Source organism: Triticum aestivum, chromosome 7A, assembly GCF_018294505.1.
Source record: "Triticum aestivum cultivar Chinese Spring chromosome 7A, IWGSC CS RefSeq v2.1, whole genome shotgun sequence".
Taxonomy (NCBI): domain Eukaryota; kingdom Viridiplantae; phylum Streptophyta; class Magnoliopsida; order Poales; family Poaceae; genus Triticum; species Triticum aestivum.
In genome coordinates, this window is record NC_057812.1 from 41,927,678 (window position 1) to 41,949,710 (window position 22,033).

Here is a 22,033-nt window from a genome sequence, read left to right on the forward strand (position 1 = left end):
TACTTCTTTGCTGTTATTTGTTGTTACTGCCATAGTTCATTTTTCGTGCTTATCATACCTCATGAATACACTTGAGTGAAATTGGGGATAGTATATATGCATTCTTCCAGAGTTTCAAGAAGGATAGCAGAGAAATATTTCTTGGGGCTGTGACATAGCTGTGTGGTACTTCTACATCTGCAACATTTATAGTTCATGTACTTACAGCTTAATGCAAGCATTGGGATTAGTTACAGATTTCCTTTGATTTAAATTTCTAAATGTTAACAACAATGACAACTTGTGACATGCCTAAGTTTAATTTCCATTGAGAGAGAGTGGGCGATGGATTATGAGATGGAACGAAATTAAAATCCAACTGATTTGGCCATGGCTGGTTGTCACAGAATCCTTGTGATATGTTCTACTTTGACTTGGAATGTGCGGCTATGATAATGTAAGTGATGAGTTTTTTCCCGAATCTTCTATGGGAGGTCGGTCAGAGGTGAGTTGTAGACCAAGAGTTGGTGGGCAGCAGGGCATGCACGCGCACGAAGAACAAATCTGAACCACGCCCCTGCTTCTATTGGTTTCTACATAGAGCGTCTAGCTTAGAACTTAGACCAGTTGGTCGCTGTCAAGGTCGCCAAGGTGCTCTTACAGCACCGCCGTGGGGATTTCTCGTGATTTTATGTAGGCAAGCCGCAAGCGGTGGTGGTGATTTGCTGGGTGGTCTTGCTGCTTTGGGGAGAGACGATGGTCCTGTTGTGGGGATAGCCAACGGCAATACATTGACTACAGACTCATCGCGGACTCGTAGTGAACCTGGATGCAGTGAGCCTGATTCGTGGATCGATGGCAGGTCTTGACGTTGTTAGAGTTTGGATTGAATGGTTGTGGGGGGTGGTGTGCTTGGTTGGGTTCCCATGGAAGAATGTGGCCTCCCGTGGATCTGGTCGTGGCCATCACAGAGGACATTGTTGCCCTTCCCCGAGGAGCAAGGATAGTGCAGGCGGCAGCAGGGGTTAGGGGTAGATGCGGGGAGGGATGTCGGCCTTTGCTCGAGGTCATCGTGATGAAAGCCTTGATGACCCGTCTTTATCAATGGAGGTGGAAGAGCATGAAGTCGAGATTGGATAGGAGTTTGAGTTCTTGTTGGCCCCGGATGGTTCCCACTTTAGGCTCCATTCGGTTTGCAGGGAGAGAGAACTAAGGAAAGAAAAACTTTGTAGGGATATGCCTGATGGCTACCAGATTGCCATGGAGTCTAGAAACACGGGAACCAAAAAAATTAGACTGTTCGTGTTGCAGGAAGATACGCCTATGAAGCAGTACATGACCATAATATTTTATGTCTTTCTGAGTGGAGTACAATGCATGCATGAAGTTTTTTATTGAACTGGTCACCGGCTCGCCTCGGGCTTTCGTCAAAACATGAGATCCGACTGGATTCTATCTTTCAAGCAAAATTAATACGAGAAGGCCTTGTTTCATTTGAAGTATTCTTCATGCTTCCTGTGAACCGAACACCACCAAGGCAAAATTTCCTATGGACGACAGTTCCTTTAAAAGTCCTACATATTTCCTGTGAACCAAACACACCCTTAGGGATGTATTTTTTCACGTGCCAGGTTGATTCTAAAATGGATAGGGGCTTTTCCGCAGAAGTGCATGCCGAACAAAAAATATGACCTCCCTTTATTAGTAGGATAAATGTCATATTCTTTGTTATTGTTGGTTTGGTGAAATTTCCTAATACTTAATTGCTGCGCTGCTAATTAGAGCACCCAAGATTCACCCAAGATGAGAGGATGATAAATAAAAGATACTGATATAAATTTTGAAGAGCCCGTGGCAACGCACGGGCGTTCTACTAGTTACAAATATAAATGGAAGGTATTTAAGAAAACGATGATCAATTTTTTTCTTTTTCTGAATTATAGTGGTCAGTGTTTCAACTTGAGTTTATAATAGTCGGGCTTGCCGATTTCGCTTTAAAACGGATGCATGTCCGGTGTGCTTACCATAATCGATGAGGCAATTCAAAACAATAAGGTGTGCATCAAACTCGTTTTCTTGCGATAGCCACGTCGGCATGGTACTGTCCAGGTAAACCGAGAGCGAGAGATATTTGCGGGGTAAATCGAGAGTGAGTCGGCTGCCCAATCACGCCGTGTGCTGCGCGGACAACTGGAGGCTGGTGGTTGATTCTGCGCGTACCGGGTGGGCGATTTCATTGGGTGCGGGTGGGACCTTCCTCTGTCTCGTCCTGGCGTTGTGGGCGTCGATTACGGGGCTTGCGTACGTGCGCGGGGCTGCGGTTCGCTGACCTGTGGTCGTCTCCCTTTTACTGTGTCGAGGTAAAACCGTCCCGCGATAACACCTCCCCCGAGTAAATACGAAGCAAATCTGCTCTACCACGCAACAGAAGCAAACTCGTCAGTCACCGCCTGGTCTTCTCGATGGAGGTGGAGGAGTAGGGGATCCCGCCGGATCAGAGGCGTGCGGGCACCGTGGTGGGCGTCTCCGGCAGCGACGGCGACCTGCAGCTACGGCGGGGGCGCTCGATTTAGTGCAGCGCCATGGACCGGTCCCTGCAGAAGTGAGAGAAGATGAGGGAGAGAGAGAAGGAAGGAGAGGAGCATCGATGGTGGTTCGAGCGCTGCCGCCTCCATCCTCGCACCATCTTCGTCACACGCAGCCGCCTCCTTCCGCACCCCTCTTCTTCGCGCACGGCAACAGAGGCAAGTCCTGTCAGGTGAGATCACACCGTCCTGCACAACCTTCTCTACAGCCACGCAAAAACAGAGAGGAGTCTGATTCGTGCGTGTTATTGTTATTTTGGCTGTCTAAATTGTCCCTTGAACTAATCCAGCAACCTGACATTTCTTGGACACTAAATAATATCATTCTTATGACAGGGAATAATATTATTCAGGTAGCATCTTTTTCGTGGAAGAGGAGTGAGAATTTAAAGGTTAGAAAATTGTAACTGAATGAGTGTTCTCTTTTTTCTGCCTCTGACTTGAACGAATATATTTCTTAATATATCAATGCTCATCATTGCCATGTCTGGCTCTCAGGTGCATGCTACATAGAAGCTTAGATCTGTAATCAAGCTGTGGAAGAGAATACTGTAAGAGATACTTCTATAAGTAGAGGTATGTGCCTGCATTTACACGTTAATTATCCCTTAGTTAGTTCTCTATGGATCGTTTGATTCATGTTGAAATGATTTTCTTTAGTCGGTGTTGTACTATGTTGATGGTATACTGATTTGGCGTAAGAATTACTGACATTGCTTTGTGTGTACAAATCTTACAGGTTTATGATATTAAGAATTAGCAGTGTGTTTTTTGTTTACTGCTGGATTTGCTAACAAACTGTCTCTTATGTTGTTGATTGATATGCAGACTTATTGTTTTTCATTCAGTTGAAGAGCTCTCCATGCTTAAGATCTTTTCTAGGATAATTGCGTCGTTAAATATGAAGGTATATGATTGGTTTCTCTACTCATGTATCGATAAGCATATTTTTCATCCTCAATATATTGTTGCTTGCCTAACTTCTTCCTACATTTGTGAGGTGGCCGTGGAAGTTCAGTTCTTGTAGGCGGCATAAAACTTGTACTGCCTACAGATGATTTTGCCAGTTTGACGAAAACATATAATAACCAGGGGAACTTTCTCAGTTTTTTTGTTTTTGCACTTCTCGGATTTTAGGCTGGGGGTATTAACATATATGGCACATAGAAAATTTAGATCTGCAAGATTGGATAGGGATAAATCCTTCTGCCATGTTGAAAAATTAGATTTACAAAGAAGAAAAGAAATTATTAAAGAAGAGATATAGTCGATTAGGTTGTTGTGGTGTTTCTTTGATCTTCCCTAGACCTCTCGTTTTCTGATTGGCATGGTGATGATCTGATTCTTATGGTGTTTGTCTAGTTCAGGATTCGCTCATGTGCCAAAGCCAGCTCGGGGAAGCCTTCCTGGACTCCTGGTTGACCACGACAATCACGACACGGTGAGTGGATTTTGAATCTTTCTTGAGCCGTCGGATCGGATTAGATGTGTATATGGTAGTTATGGACTGCTAACTGCTTAATGTTGTGTTTCCTCTGTGTACTATGGTGTGAGCTTAAGCGAGCAGAACGCCGAAGGAGGATCTTGGGGATGACGGAGGCATCGACGACAACCTCAAAGGCGAGAGGTACTGAGACTGCAAATTGCTTTCATGTCTCTGCGTTTCTTTCTTTATGCAACTCCGTCGGTATTAAGGCCGTATAGTCGGTGGGGTGCAACAAAAAACTGAATTTGTTGATGTTTACAATTTGGACGATCTGTTTGATACATCTGCATTGGTGATGGGGAACATTGTTCAAGACAGTGTGGGTTCAGAAGTGAGGAAAACAATTTGGCTTGCAGGGTTCAGGATACTCTCTTGTGACGTTGGCTTAGGAATAGTTATTCGGCTCCATTTACGATTGGTTCATTTCACCGTGCTCTAGCCCCGCATAGTCCCCTCCTCCTTGGTTGCCGCTCTCGTCCTCTGACGAAGGACCATGGGGCTTGCAGCTGTGCCTGAGCCCCCACAAGGACGTTGGGTGGAGGATATCCGGTGCCAACGGGCCGCTCATGTAGGTGTCCGAGATATCGGAGCTGTCGGAGTCAACGGTCATCGTCCGGAGACGGGTCGATGGGGGATGCTATGATGAATTGGGTACATCCAAACTTCTCCTGTGATATCTTTATTTTCTTTTTCGGTTTAAGGTAGTGAAGCCTCAGTTAATTTGCAAGTGTGCTATGTTCTTGTTTGTTGCTGGCCTCTACCTGTTTGTTGGTATGCGTTTGCAAACTGAAAATGTTTGTATTTTTCAGGTCTCTGTTAGAGGAATGTATTTTCTTGCAAACTAAATTTGTTTTCTGGAACATGTCTTCATATTTTAGATTTTAGTATATGGCTTCAGAACTATTCATTGGATATACTTTGTTGATTCTAGCCCGTGGATAAGAATATTTTAGTCACTGGAGAGATTGTTGAACATGTGACATTGATGCAAATCTCTGGCCACCTACGGGTGAAACTGCTTGAAGACCAAGTTTGAATATGTACGAGGGCAGTGAATTTCGGCATGCGAGTTTACTTGCAGTCCCTGACCCTAATGTAATCAGTCCCAGTAGTGAGGGAAAGGCACTGCCAACGAGGATGTGGAGGAGAACAAGGTCGAGCCGGATTGGTGAAGGGTGCTGAGGCTGGCTCTCTCTCCTCCTCGTCTTCGACAGTGTGAAGAAGATCGATGTTGAAATGGACACATGCTGCAGGAGAAGTAGAGGCGTCTTGTGAGCCTTGGGTTCTTCATCGATCTGTTTGTGCGTGCTCTTGGTCGCATGCACGCCTAAGGTACAACTTGTCTCTCAATCTCTCCTCCCTGTTATGGATCCAACATGAGGAAAAACCACTCTTTTTTTATTGTTGTTGCTTCTATTTACCTTCCAGTTCATGGTTGTTAGTGTATGGATGCCAGACCAAATAAAAAGAGATCTCAACTCAGTTTCTTTAGATGAAGGTTCATCTCGTGTATCATGAAGAAACATCAACACTAAAGAGAGCACAGCTATTATCTCGACAATACAAGCTAGAGAAATTAATCGATGAGCATTTTCATGCATATTATTTAATCTAATTTTTAGTTATGCTAATTTAGTAACAGTACTATTTATATTTCTGATTTGGAGATATATGCAATACATCTTTCAGCAATCAACTGTTCACCGACATAACGTGAACACTAAGAGAGCAGAGCTATTATCTCAACAATTGAGCTAGAGAAATTAATCTATGAGCATTTTCATGCATATGATTTAATCTAATTTTTAGTTGTGCTAATTTAATTGATTTGGAGATATATGCAATATACATCTTTCAGCAATCAACTGTTCACCGACCTGTCTATTGTATGCATTAATTGGATTAATTAACGACAAATGCATGATTTATTGAAGTCAAGTTACTAAATATTCATGATGGTATCTTTTTCCCTGAACTTCTTATCCATGATCAACTAAGAGTCGAATACTTAAGTGGTTGAGGAAAGCTTCAAATACAACAGTGGCAAACATCTCCATTGATGCTACAAAGCATCTCGATGATTTTGAAGTGAGTCTGCATGTTAATTAACATTACTTCTTGCATCACACCCTATTGATCTAAAAGTTACTTAGTTTTCTGAATTTCATAGGATGCTTATGATATAAAAAACTATGCCCTTACCTTTATAGACTGCTATAAATTTGATTCTGCAGTTTTTGCTTGCATCATGTTTTTGTGCTTTATTAGGCACTTTATGTTGCACTATTCTATATTAGACAGATCAGGTTGTTTTTTCAGTGATCAGGTTACTTACTGCTTATCATCGTCTATATGACCATAACCTACTTTTGTGCAGGATCGATGGATGGGAGGTGGGACACGATTTTGTAAGTACAGACAAAAAATGCAGTATGCTTGATTTTCTTATTATTGTACCTTTTCTTTTTCTGTTCAGGTGGATCCTGAATATATTCCACGTTTTCTGCTATCTTCTGCGGTATATTTTGTTGCGAAGGTTGAAAACATAATATTGATAAAAATAATTTCCATTTGTTTGCCATGAACCTTCTGCACTAGAGGAATGCTTGAATTAGATCATCGAAGTTAATTGCTATTTTATCAGTATCTGCATGTTAAATGTGTCTATAGTGATTGAACAACTCTCATTAATAGATGAAGCCGTCGAGCAGAAGGCATTTTTTTACTTAGTTATAATTATGGATTATGTAATGGCTGCGCTCGACGAGATCCTCCCCAACCTGACCCCTCCTTCTTCCTTTTCTATATGATGCAGGTGTGGACACCTCTGTATGCTCCAAGACTTAACTCTGTTGATTTATGGCATGGTGATTGGTGATTGATTTCGATTGCACGGGAATTCTGGGGAGAGCAGTGGAAAAGCTATGGGGAACTTGTGTGTTAACGACGCTAGCAGTGAGGGTTTCTTTTGAGCTTCTCTTCGCTTCTCCTTAATAATCGGACCTTCCTGCTATGCTTAGTGAATTTCGATATTTTGATGATGCAAGCATTGTTGTTTCTAGTGGCTGCAAGTATTTCCTTTGGGCACATTTTCTTCTAGCTTAATTAGTCAGGATCGTTGATTTTATAAACAACATTCAGACTGTTCCTTGTATTAGCAAAAATCAGATAAGAATTGAATTATTGTACTTAAAGACAACCTGAATGTCTTGTGCCATGCAAAAGAGATGCTCTGCATTTCCTTTCACCTCCTGTTTGGCCAAAGCAACTACCTATTGTGGCCTTTTGATGCTGTACTGGTTGTGCAAATAGTTGTTGTCACAGGCTGATCAAAGTGGGAACAGAGCCAGAAAGCCGTTGAGGCACCACCTACTGTGGAGCAGACAATCTTGGAGTCGCCGCAGACAAGTGTACACTAGTGCAGAACCGGGCAATAGCACCGGTTCGTAAGGCGCTTTAGTGTCGGTTCGGTAACCGGCACAAAATTGTAGGCACTAAAGCCCCCCTTTTAGTACCGGTTCAGCACGAATCGGTGCTGAAGGGCAACCACGTGGCACGAGCCAGCTCCGTGGGTGCGTAGGACATTAGTACCGGTTGGTAACACCAACCGGTACTAAATGTTTGGGTGTGTTTTGGTTTTATTTTTTATTTTTACTTTAATTTTGTGTTTTCAATTAAATTTAGTGATTGTTTTACATTATAATGAGTTGTTAAATCATTAGGTGATTAGTTTGACTGGATGTGTGGATCTTAGCTAAGTCATCAAGTATATGTCATATCAATATTATATATACTTGATCACCTACTTAAGCGATCGAGGTAACATGGATATGGCATATACTTGATCACTTAGCTAGAATCCATCCAGTTGAAACTAATATGCAATTTCTTTCAAAAATGATATAATAAGTCATCATCATCATCATCATCATCATATTAATTAATATAAAAACTCTTGCATCATATATATCATCACCAATGGTTTTCATAGCAAAGATATCATCAAGTTAATGATATTATAAGCGTTCATAACACCACAAAAGCAAATCACTCTTTGAGATTAAGTTCAGGACGAAGAACACGGACATGAGAGGAAGAGTACTAAGATCATGAACTAGCTAATTAATCACTCCTGCTGCTCTCTCTTAGGTAAAATAGCATAGAACATGTATAGCTTTGCTGATTCATCATATTGGAGCATGCAGATGAACCTGTCTCCTAATCGTGGGTTGCGCTTCTGATTGCTGCCCCCTAGTACTTCTCTGTGATTGTTCACAATTTTGCTCCAGTCTTTTACTATTAAGCATTCCTCGCTATTAGAAATCCTGAATGCACTAAAGTGCATTGTAGGATATCTTGGCCGTAAGCTAACAATATTCATGGTACCTTTAGTCTCGATCCAATCAGGCACAACATTCATCGGGAGTCCCTGTTGAAGAACATCGTATAGTAACATACTTAGCAATGAAGTTTAGCTTAAAAAAATAATGTATGCAAAAGATGCACTAAGGAGAAATAGTAGAAATCTTACCATCTTTCCTAAATATATGTGACCGTAGTTCAGTACGAACACTATTGGTCGCACGTTTTGAGTACTAACATTTCTAAGTGCAGGAAAGAAATTTGTCTTGACAGCATCAAGATCCTCAAGCCATGAAACATAATGACTTGTCTCCTCGCAGTTTAGTTCCGCCCCGGGACAGTGGACGGTCCTGTCTACCAAGCGCCGGACATGTTTGCTTGATTGGAAGTAAGCTGTCAATATAAATTGAGATCTATTAATTATTCAACTGATTCAAATAATCTCATATCGAAGACATAAATATGGTTGAGAAACTCACATAATGGTAGAATTGGAGGCGTCTGCACATCGACCCAGATGTCTCTATTACCTTCAATATCATCTTCCAGACGAATATCAAAGGTGATAACCATATCAGGCTCAAATGCATAAGCCTTGCATAGTGTTTGCCAAGTTTTGCATTCAAAATAGGTGTATGTGTCTGCATTGTATAATTTGATGTTGAAGATATAACCATGCTCGGTCTTCAAGTAAACTCTTTTTACCTCCATAGTTTCGTTAGGACTGAAACCTATCTTATCCAAGACAAAAAAATTTGCATGGCAGGGGATACGCTAGTAGAATAGTAAAAAATTAAAATTAAAAGTTGAAGCAAATGAAGCATAAGTCATGCTTAATTACGAAAAAAGACTTCTCGTTGTGACTTACTGTATCCACTTTGAAGTTCTCATCCAGCTTGATGTCGAAGCGTCTATCATCAACTAGAAAATTTCTGCCACACAGGCCGCGCTGGTCTTCGCAGTATTCGCACATAATGAAATCGTGTTCGTCGTCAGACGACATTCCTATGTTCATAGGTGAAACGTTAAACACTTATTAGTTCTATTAATTCAACTAATTATATTAATTCAACTAGTTCAACTAATTAATTGAACTAATTCAACTAAGCACTTACAAAAAATATACCTAATTAATTGAACTAATTCAACTAACTAGTTTAACTAATTAATTCAACTAAACTAGTTCTATTAATTTTCTTACTAAAAATAAGGTAGCTAGTTCTATATAATAAAATGTTAATTAGATAATGAAATCTCATATAACTAAATTAAATATATATCTAACATATAATTTATATCTAATTCATTTAACATTTGACATTAATATCTAACATATGTTCATATATAGGTGAAACATTAAACACTTACTAGTTCTATTAATTCAACTAAATAAACTAGTTCTATTAATTCAACTAAACTAGTTCTATTAATTTCTTACTAATAAAGTAGGTAGTTCTATATAGTAATATTTTGATTATATCATCAAATCTCATATACCTAAATTTTCTTACTAAAAATAAACTTGTTCTATTAATTTTCATACTAAAAATAAACTAGTCATATTAATTCAACTAGCTCAAATCTCATATATATATACCTAATTAATATCTAGCTATACAAATTCAACTAGTTCAACTTGTTCTAATTCATGTAAAATATATTTGACATTAATATTTAACATCTTTTCCATATAATTCATCTAATATTAACATTCTAACATTATTATCTACGTAATTTATCTAACATTAATCTAAACAACAGAAAATAGAAAATAAGTAAAAACAATGTGTGTGTGTGTGTGTGTGTGGGGTGTGTGTGTGTGTGTGTGTGTGTGTACGAGCGGGGGGCGGCGGCGTACGGGCGGCGGCAGGCGACGATGGGGACGGGCGCGGCGGGCGAGAGGCGGCGGCGACGGGCATGGTGGGGGTGACGACGGCGGTGACGGCGACGACGAGTGGCGAGGGCGACGGCGATGACGGCGACGACGGGTGGCGTGGGCGACGGCGACGACGGGCGGCGGGGGCGCGCGAGATGGGCGCGGCGAAGAAGTTGGATCGAGAAGAAGTACTAGTGGTCGATGAAACTAAATTTTTCATAAGTGCCATACATATAGGAGGGGCCTTTAGTACCGGTTGGAGCCACCAACCGATACTAATTAAAGGCCAATTTTCGCCAGGCCAAGGGGTGGGAAATGGCCCCTTTAGTGCCGGTTCGTGCCACGAACCGGTACTAAAGACCCCCCTTTAGTACCGGTTGGAGCCACCAACCGGTACTAATGGTTGTGCGCTGCCACCGGCGGTGCATAATGTTTAGTCCCACCTCGCCGAGCGAAGGGCAGCCGCACTGGTTTATAAACCCAGCTGCGGCTACTCCTTCGAGCTTCTCTATATAGCAGACTTCTGGGCCTAACTAGGGCGCGCTGCCCTGTGAGTTTGCTGGCCCTTCTGGGTCTGCATTTACACACCCTAGGTCTGGCAGGCCCACTGGGCAGCGCGCCAACAATTTTTTTATATAGTTGTTTTCTTTTCTGCATTATTTCTTTTCTTCTATTTATTTTTGAGTAATTTTTTATATAGTTTCTTTCTCTTCTGCATTATTTCTTTTCTTCTATTTATTTTTGAGTAATTTTTTATATAGTTTTTTTTCTTTTCTGCATTATTTTTTCTTCTATTTATTTTTGAGTAATTTTTTATATAGTTTTTCTTTTCTGCATTATTTATTTTCTTCTATTTATTTTTGAGTAAATGACCAAAAACAACAAATGATGACAGAACATGTTGAAAATTGATGATGTCGCTTTGAATGCTGCATACTGAACACAAAATAAGTCCGGAGTTCAAATAAGATTAAAAAACATTGAAGTAGTCGTGTAACAGATGAGTTCTCGTCCGAAACCCTAATTCTCTGAAAGAGTTTGTCTAGTTTGTACACGAAGTGCGTCCAGTTTTTGCCGTGACCCTCTCTACTTTTTCGCACATGCTATGCGGGTGAAATGATGATACCATGCCAAGTTTCAACATTTTCAGAATTCATTTTGTAGTGATTTTCAATTTTACGGTCATTTAGCTCTCTAAACAATTAGGTAAATGACCGAAAAACAACAAATAATGTCAGAACATGTTGGAAATTGATGACGTCGCTTTGAATGCTGCATACTAAACACAAAAGAAGTCCGGAGTTCAAATAAGTTTAAAAAACATTGAAGTGGCCGTGTAACAGATGAGTTCTCATCCGAAACCCTGATACTCCGAAAGAGTTTATCCAGTTTTACACGAAGTGCGTCCAGTTTTTGCCGTGACCCTCTCTACTCTTTCGCACATGCTATGCGGGTGAAATGATGATACCATGCCAAGTTTCAATATTTTCAGAATTTATTTTGTAGTGATTTTTAATTTCACGGTCATTTAGCTCTCTAAACAATTAGGTAAATGACCGAAAAACAACAAATTATGTCAGAACATGTTGGAAATTGATGACGTCGCTTTGAATGCTGCATACGGAACACAAAAGAAGTCCGGACTTCAAATAAGTTATTAAAAATAAAAAAGAGGTGCAATGCTGGTTAATTTGCTTCAAACCTTTCAGAATAGTGTAGACTGCACTGCACATAGCTCAGTGCAATCTATGCTATTCCGAAAGGCTTGAAGCTAATCAGCATGTAGGTGAGCATTGCGCCTCTTCGTCATTGTCTGTGCACTCACGGTTTATAAATCGCTCATAGTACTGTCTCTCTCTTGGCGAGGTGGGACTAAAAATCAGCTTACTAAGAAACTCTAGTACCGGTTCATGGCATGAACCGGTACTAAAGGTCTTCGTGGGGGCTCCAGCCTAACCATAGCCTGACACAGCCTCATTAGTACCGGTTCGTGGCATGAACCGGTACTAAAGGTTGCCCACGAACCGGTACTAATGATGCCCGCCCACCTAGCCGTTGGAACCGGCACTAATGGTCACATTAGTGCCGGCTCAAGTTCAAACCGGCACTAATATGCTTCACATTTGACCCTTTTTCTACTAGTGGTAGCATCGAAGTTGATACAAGACAAGGAGGAAGGTGCCAATCAGCTGGCAGATGTTCCGACTGCTGGGACTGGCAGTGCTTTGGTAGCGCGGCACTCCTGGTCAAGAGATTGCGGCACAGCCACGGGCTGGAGGCGCAACGACTGGCTGCACCATGGCGGACAGGGATTCTCAATCAATGAGACGCCGGCGAGCGTTGGCTTGGTGCGTCTGGCGTAGAGTGACAGGGATGCCGGAGTGAACTTGAAGACGGACATTGCTTGTTTATTTTGCTGAATTTGATTCACTTTAGCCATGCATGAGCTATACATGTATGCGTGCTATCAGGGAATCAATCAGCGCTAAAACCATTGGAAAGGGCGGGAGTTTACCTGGCACGGCACAGCTGCCGTTTCACGCGGCGCGCCATGGGCGCGCCCCAACCGCTAGTGGAAATCAATCTGGAAACTAATGGCGCGTGTGCCGTGCTTCTCTGCTATTGCATATGCAAGAAATTAGACTGTATTTAGTAGATATGTATGTAACAGAGTTGTATATACATCTATATATTTATGGTGTATACGCATTGTTCATGAAAAAAAACTGTAACCCATTTTTTATTTAGGGGAAGATTTTTTAAGATGTATTTAGGCAAAGGATTTTGCACGTGTCCTACCTGTACGCATGCATGGCTCTATCTAGGCAAAGTTTGATTCTCGTACGTATCCGAAGTCAAGTTCTATTTTATTTCCCCCACACAAAAAAGTTCTATTTTTTTTGAAATAGTAATATTTGACTTGCATCCAGGTTAGGCAGGTTCTATTACGTGGATGACTAAAATAATATTCTTGTACTATGTGTGATGTGGCGTGTATCTCTACTCTCTATCTCTACCTAATATTAAAGAGAGGATTGTTTCTCTACCTTTTTTGGTTCAATCAATTGTTTTGTACGTCGCACTCTTTTTTCGTACGTCATCCTGCACTAGTACAGAACCGGGCAATAGCACCGGTTCGTAAGGTCCTTTAGTGCCGGTTCGGTAACCGGCACTAAAGTGTGGGCACTAAAGCCCCCCCTTCAGTACCGGTTCAGCACAAATCGGTGCTAAAGGGCAACCACATGGCACGAGCCAGCTTCGGGTGCAGGGAGCCCTTTAGTACCGGTTGGTGACACCAACCGGTATTAAAAGGTTGGGGGAGGGGGGGGGTTTGGGTTTATGATTTCTTTTTTATTTAATTTTGTGTTTCCATTTAATTCTTTTTTGTTTGCTGGTATTTTACGATACTACATATTGTACATGTTATGCATATATATAAATAGAATTTCTACTAGAACCGATTGTAATATATATATATATAGACACACACACAATTAGCTAGCTATCTATAATTTCTCCTAATTGGTGCCTTCGGAGCACGATAACAATTGGAAGTGGTTCATGGGGGCGGTAGCGGGTAATAGTATTCTCCTTTGGGATCTATGACCTGGTCGAGCAAAAATCCCGCTATTTCCTCTTGAATTGCTTCTATGCGGTCCTCTGGTAGGAGCTTCTCCCGCACCTCTTTGAACAGTCAACAAGGAGATCAATATGCATGTGTATTAGTTGTGTGACTAGATATCGATAATGGTGTAAAATTGTGAATAGTGTTCTAACAAACGTACCCACTCCTGTCTTTGAGATCCGCTCTTTTCGGACGCCATCATGCGAATGTTCTCGCAAACGTAATATGCACACAGATTATTCCTCGGCGCCCGCTTCAGGGCCTTTACGAGAATGGAATTTGATCAGATAATAATTAATCAAGCATGATAATTAAAAAGATGGCAGCTAGTTAGTACTACTTAATTACTTACCTGGGGTTGATACCATTTCAGATTTGGTTTCCATTGGCCTAGAGTGACGCTGATGAACTTTGACCAAGCCCTGCCCGCCGACAAAGAAAATGAATAAATGGGTTATTAAATAGTTGTTATCAGGAAATGACGAACTAATTAAATAGGCCGAGATATAGTTAATAATGATTGAAATTACCTGTTGACTATCCCCTTCACGATGGTGTAGTCAGTTGGTTTCTTAAGTAGTGAGTCTAGTACTTCAACTGTTCCTTCATCAACTTTAATGATTAACAAGATCCAGTGAAATCTGCATGCACACACGTTTGCATGTCTTAATTAAGCGGGCATATGTAAGCAAAAACATGTAGCTAGCTAGTAGGCAAAAACAGAATTTGTAGTACAAGACAGTGTGACTCACTTGAAGTTGTAAGGAAGTAGTATATCTTCATTGTATTTGAGGCGCTTGAAGAACTCTAGCATGCTTTCGTCTACACTTTTTTCATAACATGGATCTAATTTCCATGTGTATTCATTAATGGTATTTGGGTTAACGAACCCAATGCCATAGCGTCCACCTTTTTTCATTTCATAAATCTTCATCCTGCATAATACCACAGAAAAGAATATAGTGAGGATAATTACAGGTAATGATTGATCAAAATGATCACTACAGCTAGCTTGAGACTTACATTACAGAAAGAAATCACTTACAGACAATAGCAACTGACGATAGGTTTGTCGATTGCGTCTTGATTGTATAGCTGAAATAGTTCTGAATACTCAACGGACACAGCTTTCTCATGGTAGTAATGATCCTTCTTGACATTCACCATGAGGGACTCTCAATTGGAAATCTTGGTAATGTCCATGTACCATTGATGCAATTCATACATTCTCGTTGGGAGCTTCTTGACCTCGTCTGGCTCGACCAAAGGTTGGCCCCGGACATATTTCCGTTTTATTTTCTCCTCTCTAGTCGGAGACATGGGCTCGATATCGAGGAGTTGTCCAACAGTGATCATGAGCATTTCAGCCTGCTCAATATGCTCATCGGTTATTACCACATCGCCTAGACCGGGAACGTTAACGGTTTGCCCACAATAATATTGGGCGCGCCTACTCTCATGTGTTGTTGGCACAACAAGCGGGGGGATTGATTGCGCCACCAGTTCTCCCAGCTGGGGAACGGTTTTACCGCTCCTTTTGCCAGCTGATTTGCTCGAGCTCGAGCTCGCCTCTTTCTGTAGACGTGCTCGATTTAACTTCTTGATGTGGCGCTCATAGTTTGTGTCAACAGGCTTGGGAGCTGGTGCTCTAGCCATACGAATGAAGTGGTCAATCTTTTCCTCAGGCACTTTCTCCCTTGGCGGCGGTGACGGTTTCGGTACAAAATGGGCTTCCACCTCGGCCTTCGATATGGCTACGTTTTCCTCCTCGGACTTGTCGTAAGGCGTCTGCGGAAGAGGCGTGAGGCTTGGACCATACTGAAATCTCTTGCCTCCGCCTGTACCTCTAGTACTACCTCGACTTGTACCGCTACGCACCATAGCTGAGGCGGCTCTCTTCCGTGATTACTGAGGCGGCGAAGACGGCTGACGTGGCTAAGTTGAAGGAGGAGGAGTGGCCTGAAGCTGTGCCGGACTTGGAGGAGGAGTGGCCTGAAGCTCTGCCGGACTTGGAGGAGGAGTGGCCTGACGCTTTGCCAGACTTGGAGGAGGAGTGGCCTGAAGCTGTGCCGGACTTGGAGGAGGAGTGGCCTGATGCGTTGGTGGACTTGGAGGAGCGGGAGCCTGCTGACTAGGTGGCGGACTTCGACGAGGAGTCAGATGACGTGGTGTCGGTGGCCTTCGAAAGATGATGCAATCCTTTCTCCATAGGATGATACGATGGTTGGCCTCTTCCAGTGTGTGCTCAACGTCACCTCTAGGAATGTCAAGCTCTAGCCCCAAATATTGGTCCACCACCTCATCAACCAAGACACGAGCATAGCCCGCTCGAATCGGGTTGCAATGGAAGGTTGCCTCGGGGGGATTTGTAAAAGCAAGGGCGTCCACCACCTTCATGGATATGTTCTTCATTTTGAAGTGTAGCTCGCAGTTAGTGTTCTCCATGATGTCATCCACTGGGTAGCTATCCAGCAATGCATCGCCCGGGGCGGAACCCAGGCTGCTTCTCGACATGGATGGGACGGTGCTATCCAATGCTGGATCATCCGCTAGCTGCTGCAGCTGCTGAGATCCCCTTTGCTGGCTAAGGAGTCGATCTGCTCCTGCCGCCACTGGAATTTGACTGCCAAGTCTGCGTGCGCTGATTCTAGGCCTTGAAGGCGTTCATAGTCTAGCTTCCTCTGCTCCTCCTCCATCTTCCTCTTCTTCTCCTCCGCAATCTTCTTTTTCGCACGGGTTCTGTAGTCGGCGTTCTAGTCCGTAAACCCCTCATACCACGGAATAGCGCCCATGCCTCGTGTTCTTTCCGGGTGTTCAGGATTTCCCAAGGCACGCGTAAGCTCGTCGTTCTCTCTGTTGGGCTGGAACACCCCCAATCGAGCCTCTTCTATTGCAAGAAGTAGCTTATCTTCGGCTTCGTCCAGACATGCCTTCTTCGAAACTTTGCCTGTCTTCAGGTCCAACTCCCCCCCATGCGCATAGAACCAAGTCCTGCACCTGGGGGCCAGCTCAATGTTTCTGGAGTGACACCTGCATCCTCCATCTCTTTCTCAGACTTATCCCACTTAGGCATTCCCACCGTGTAGCCACCTGGCCCTAGCTTATGGAACTTATCATTTTTTGCGGCATTGGCCTTGTTTATTCTCGACCGTTCCTTAGATAATTCCGAATCCTTGAATTTCACGAAATTGTCCCAATGAGCACTTTGCTTCTCTAGTGTTCCCTCGAATACTGGAGTCTTCCTTCCTCCCTTGACGTACTTGGCCCATTCACGATTCTTGTGGTTGTTGAATGCAACCGCCATCTTCCTAAGAGCAGCGTACTTGACTTTCTCCACATCTGCATCTGTGAAATGATCTGGTAGGGCGAAATGTTCCATGAGCGTTTCCCAAAGCAGAAGTTTTTGTCTGACGTCGACAAAAGTAACTCCTGGACGTGGCTTTGCTGGCTCTCTCCATTCTTGAAGGGAGATCGGGAGTTGGTCCTTCACAAGAACTCCGCACTGACGAACGAACTTGTCCGCAATCTTCTTAGGTGCTAATGGTTCACCATTAGGTTTGATGGCCTCGATATTATACTTTACGCCCTCCTTCAACTTTTTGTTCGGGTGTCGTTTCCTGTTGCCTGAAGATTTGCTTGATCCGGATGGCTGAAAGAAGAAAGATCGATTCGTTAATATATCTTCAAGTCATTTAAAACATGTGATGATCACCAGATGCCTGCTTATATAAATATATATACCTCGCCGGTCTTTGTTGTTTCAAGATCAATATTTTCTTCGTCATGTTCATAGTTCATGACTTCATCAATTCGGTCATCGCGATCGAATATCATATCACCCTCCCCGGTGTTGTTTAGATATTCGGAGCCGTCATAATCTTCTTCATTCTGATCATCATCTGGCCCGCGAGGATTGCGTATGATATTGAACAGGGCCTCTTCTCCCTCTCTGCCGGTATTGTCTGCCATAGGTTTTGTTTAACTAATCCAAAAGAAATATATTCAAATTACAATGCATGGATGCAATCAATTAATAAGGAAAAACTAAATCAATCATAGTACATAATAAGCATCATCGAATATAATCTCAAATACGTCGTCTCGAATAATAGACATAATCTCGAATACATCGTCTCGAATAATATATATAATCTCGAATAAATCATCTCGAATATTATATATTGAATACATCACTAGCTAGCTAGCTAGCTAATAAAGATCGAATACTAGAGAGTAATCTAGGCGGTGGACAACCAAAGTGAAGGAACCATCACTGGATCATAGCTCGGGTGATCTCCCCAAAGAACCTGCCAGGTATTGGAGAACCTGACGTCCATAGCAGCCATGTAGCGATGGACGTGCTCGCCCTCCTCCTTGACACGGCGACGTACCACCTCCGGCGGGGCCGGCTCCCTCCGCACCGAAAGTGGCCCACGCGAACGCCACCAAAGGAGATGAGGGTCGACGATGGGACCCGGTGCCGGGTTCCTCACCAAGCGTCTTCCGCGGCGTCCTCATAGCGGTGAGGTTGTTCCTCCATCTCCTGGGACAGCTCCCAGAATTGCTTGCCGCCCGAACCATCGGCCTCATCGTTGTGGGCCATGTTTCGCTATAAAAAGGAAAAATGTTTGGTCAAAAAGTTGGTTATTGTCAAGGAACAAGATCATGGTCTCATCATTTAGGGTTTGTCGACACCGAGGCACCCTAAAAGCCTAAGCGTACATCATTTAGGTTCTCATCGACACCAAGGCATCCGGGGCAGCCAAGTTAAGTTTTCATCATTTAGGGTTTATCGATGCCGAGGCACCCTAGGTTGGGCCTAATCACTTGGCTCTATTGCCACCTATGTTGGGTTTATCATCTAGGGTTTATCGATGCTAAGGAGAATTCTAAGTTGGGCCTAATAACTTGGCTCTATTGCGACCTATGATTTAATGCAGCAAGAATGGTAGGGAAGTTGATCCTACTTAACTAAGTACTAAGATACCCCGGCCCATGCATTAGTCGCAAGTACCCCATATGTCCTATTTTAGCAAAGTCATGCTGAAATTCACGGAAAATTTTAGCATGACCTTTGCTGAAAATAGGACATATGGAGTACCCGGATTTGCCGGAACTGAAGTTAATCGACATTCCAGCAAACTCAAGGGCAACTCGGGGTACCTGCAAATTCATCACGACACAATGGTCGGAGACAAAACCCAGCAAACTAGCAAGATGATCATCATCTTTGCAAGACAGTAGCTCAAGTTTTTGACAGTAGCCTCTGAAGAAAACAACATTGCAACATTCAAGTTCACAGGATAAAAAAATCATCCACATTCACCAACCCACATGATGTTAAAACCCACATGAGCTGTAAACAGACTTAAAAAACCCACATGATGTTATAACTGTATACATTGAACATGGTGATACCAAATGGGAAGGAAAATTGTATCACTCTAGATTAGTGTAGCCACTATCAAACAAAACCAGAATGTTAACAAAATTACACCATGATGATACCAAATTCTTGTAGCAGTACAATGAGTTCACAGGATAAAAAAATCATCCACATTCACCAACCCAAACTGGTGGAGATACAGCAAACCAGAACCTCCCAGGTTTTGCCATTTTATTTTTCCCACCGTATATGTTTTTTGATTCATGTCATGGTACTTGCTATCAAACCAAATATTTTCTTTCTACATAATCTGGGAAGTTTCCTTCTTACTGTCTCACTATCTTACTGTCTCACTACAAAAAACTAGTATGCTTAGTTGCATTATGACAGGCAAAAACTACAAATATTTGTGTTTTTAGTTGAGCAATGCAGCGACAGTGTGATAGGCAAGTTTTAGCTGGCAAAGTGTCACGATTCAGACAACAGAGCAGCTAAGCATAGCAAGTGGATAGTTTAGTCAGTATACTAGTACTCTTTAGAAAGCATGAGACATATATTACCTGGAGGAGACTTCGTCGGAGAGTTGCCTGTGAATTGAAAATACAACGAGATCAGCAAAGGACAGTAAGATATATACTGAAATTATCATAACAAAATGCCAGCTACTGCCATGGTCAAAGAATAGATTATGATAGCTGGACAAGTACAGGTCAAACTAGATTTTCAGAACCGGTTTAACCACCGCAGGATAAAACAATGCATCCAAGACTGGGCTTAGACTAATATCCTCATAGCATAATCTGGCATCAAGCAAATAATATAAGAACAGTGAAAATGTATGTTCACTGCAAATGAATATGGACCAAGTGTACACATTCTTGGAGTAGCAAATATTCATCTACTCATTTGTAGATACCTAGGAGTAACAAGACTGCACTTGCCAATAATGTTTTATTTAATGAAGCAAACCAGATTTATGTACGACCACATAGTGTCACAAGTATAGGTTTCCATTTTTCTTTGTGGCCAGATACATCAAGAAGAGCCAACAGGTTTCCTACTCATCCTTCATTCTATACCTCATCTAAAAGACAAAATATACGATTTATTGCACACCTGATCATTGAGTCGCATTGACGGTTACGAATAGTGTGATAATACTGACCAGCTCAATTAAAATATATTAAGCTCACAATTTGATGGAATAGTTACTTTATGGCCATATGCCCCACATAAATGCAGGCATGTAATCCCTAAGAACTGACTAGCATCTCAACAAAAATGCATCAAATTCTCAGTTTACCCAAAAACCAAGGCAATCTGTAGCCATGCTATACTAAATTCTAACTATAACAAGGATACTCACTGCACTAGACATCAAAGGCCTGTCCAAAAGCAAACTCAGTTCCCATTTGTTGCTCAATTAAATAGCAGGCATGCCTCACATGTTTTGTTCTAGAAAAACACAGACTCCGGCTTCAATAGCATAATACAGAGTACTGAACCAACATTGTGAATACAAGATCCTCCACCACTACAAGTAACACCAACAGCCACAGGGAGCCCTAACTTAGTCCAAAATGACATGGCTAGGTCTCAGGTTTTCCCCACTATAAACATGGAAGAACACACATAGAGATCCATGGATCACACCCTGCCCCCAGCTACGCGTTGTACTGATCATGCCCTGGCACCTGCGCATCAACACGGCAACTAATCACACGGCCGCATCCGCCCTCTCACGCGCCAGCCCACCCACCTACGCATCGCGTCAGAGCGCAGCCATGGCATTCAATCAACACACGACCAGTATAAATCTTCTCTGATTTCGCAGGCCCGGAGGAGCAGGGGACAGATTCGGCACGAATACGTAGCAGGGCGTGCTGGGGAAGAAGGAGGGAGGGGGGAGTGTTGGGGCGGGCGGCGCTTATGGATTGCTCGGAGTGCCAGGCGAGGCCGCGGCAACTAGGAGATGGGATTGGGGTAGGGTCGCCTCACTCACCTGCTGGCTAGCGCGCCGGCGTCGGGGAGAGGCGGGCGGGTTCGGGTGGCGTGAGCAAGGAGGTTGGTCGGTGCGGCGGTCCTCGATCTACGGTGGCGGTCCTCCTCGATCTGCGGCGGCAGTCCTCCTCGAGAGTCACTTGGCAGCAGCAGCTTCCCAGCCCGTCGAGGCACTCCTTCCTGGTCCGGACTGACCACGGTGCTCAGGGACGGCGAAGGAGGCGAGGGGGGCGACGAGGGGGACGGAGAACATGGGGGGCAGCGGGTGAGATCGATGAGGCAGGGGAGAGATTAGAGAGATTGGGGATTTAGTGTGGGGGGAAGCTTTCTAATGGCGCACCACCCCCTCGTGCGCCATAAGTACGACTATTCTAATGGCGCACCACACCTCGGTGCACCATTAGAATTTTGTTTTAATCTAGCCCACTAGCCATATCTACAACCTAACCCTATCTACAATAGAACCCACCCACTAGCCTGACTGGTCAGCACGTAGCATACACACCAGGAGGTCCTGGGTTTGATTCCCAGGCTCCCCAATATTTTTTTATGCATTTTAAATGCAGTTTTTTATATTTATTTGTGTTTAAATATGTTCAAACTTTTTTAAATCATAACAGTAATATATTTTTTTAAAAAACACTAATAATTTTTTAAAAAATATGTTAAAGTTTGTTACTTGAAAATATCATCGGCGGTGGAGCGGGGGAGGGTGCGGGGGGAGCCCGTTGGC

At 42.9% G+C, this 22,033-nt stretch overlaps 1 long non-coding RNA gene across 8 annotated transcripts; it reads left to right on the forward strand.

The window, feature by feature from the left end:
• Positions 1–2,391: 2,391 nt before the first annotated feature.
• Positions 2,392–7,297, forward strand: LOC123151777 (uncharacterized). 8 transcript variants are annotated; one of them, XR_006475828.1, is made up of 10 exons: positions 2,392–2,737; positions 2,901–2,956; positions 3,063–3,140; positions 3,393–3,471; positions 3,932–4,191; positions 4,407–4,701; positions 4,860–5,382; positions 6,049–6,138; positions 6,428–6,458; positions 6,866–7,297. It is a non-coding gene; the product is annotated as an uncharacterized lncRNA (long non-coding RNA). The 8 variants fall into 8 exon arrangements; XR_006475829.1 differs by having other exon boundaries at positions 4,982–5,382; XR_006475830.1 differs by having other exon boundaries at positions 4,557–4,701.
• The last annotated feature ends 14,736 nt before the right edge of the window (positions 7,298–22,033 follow it).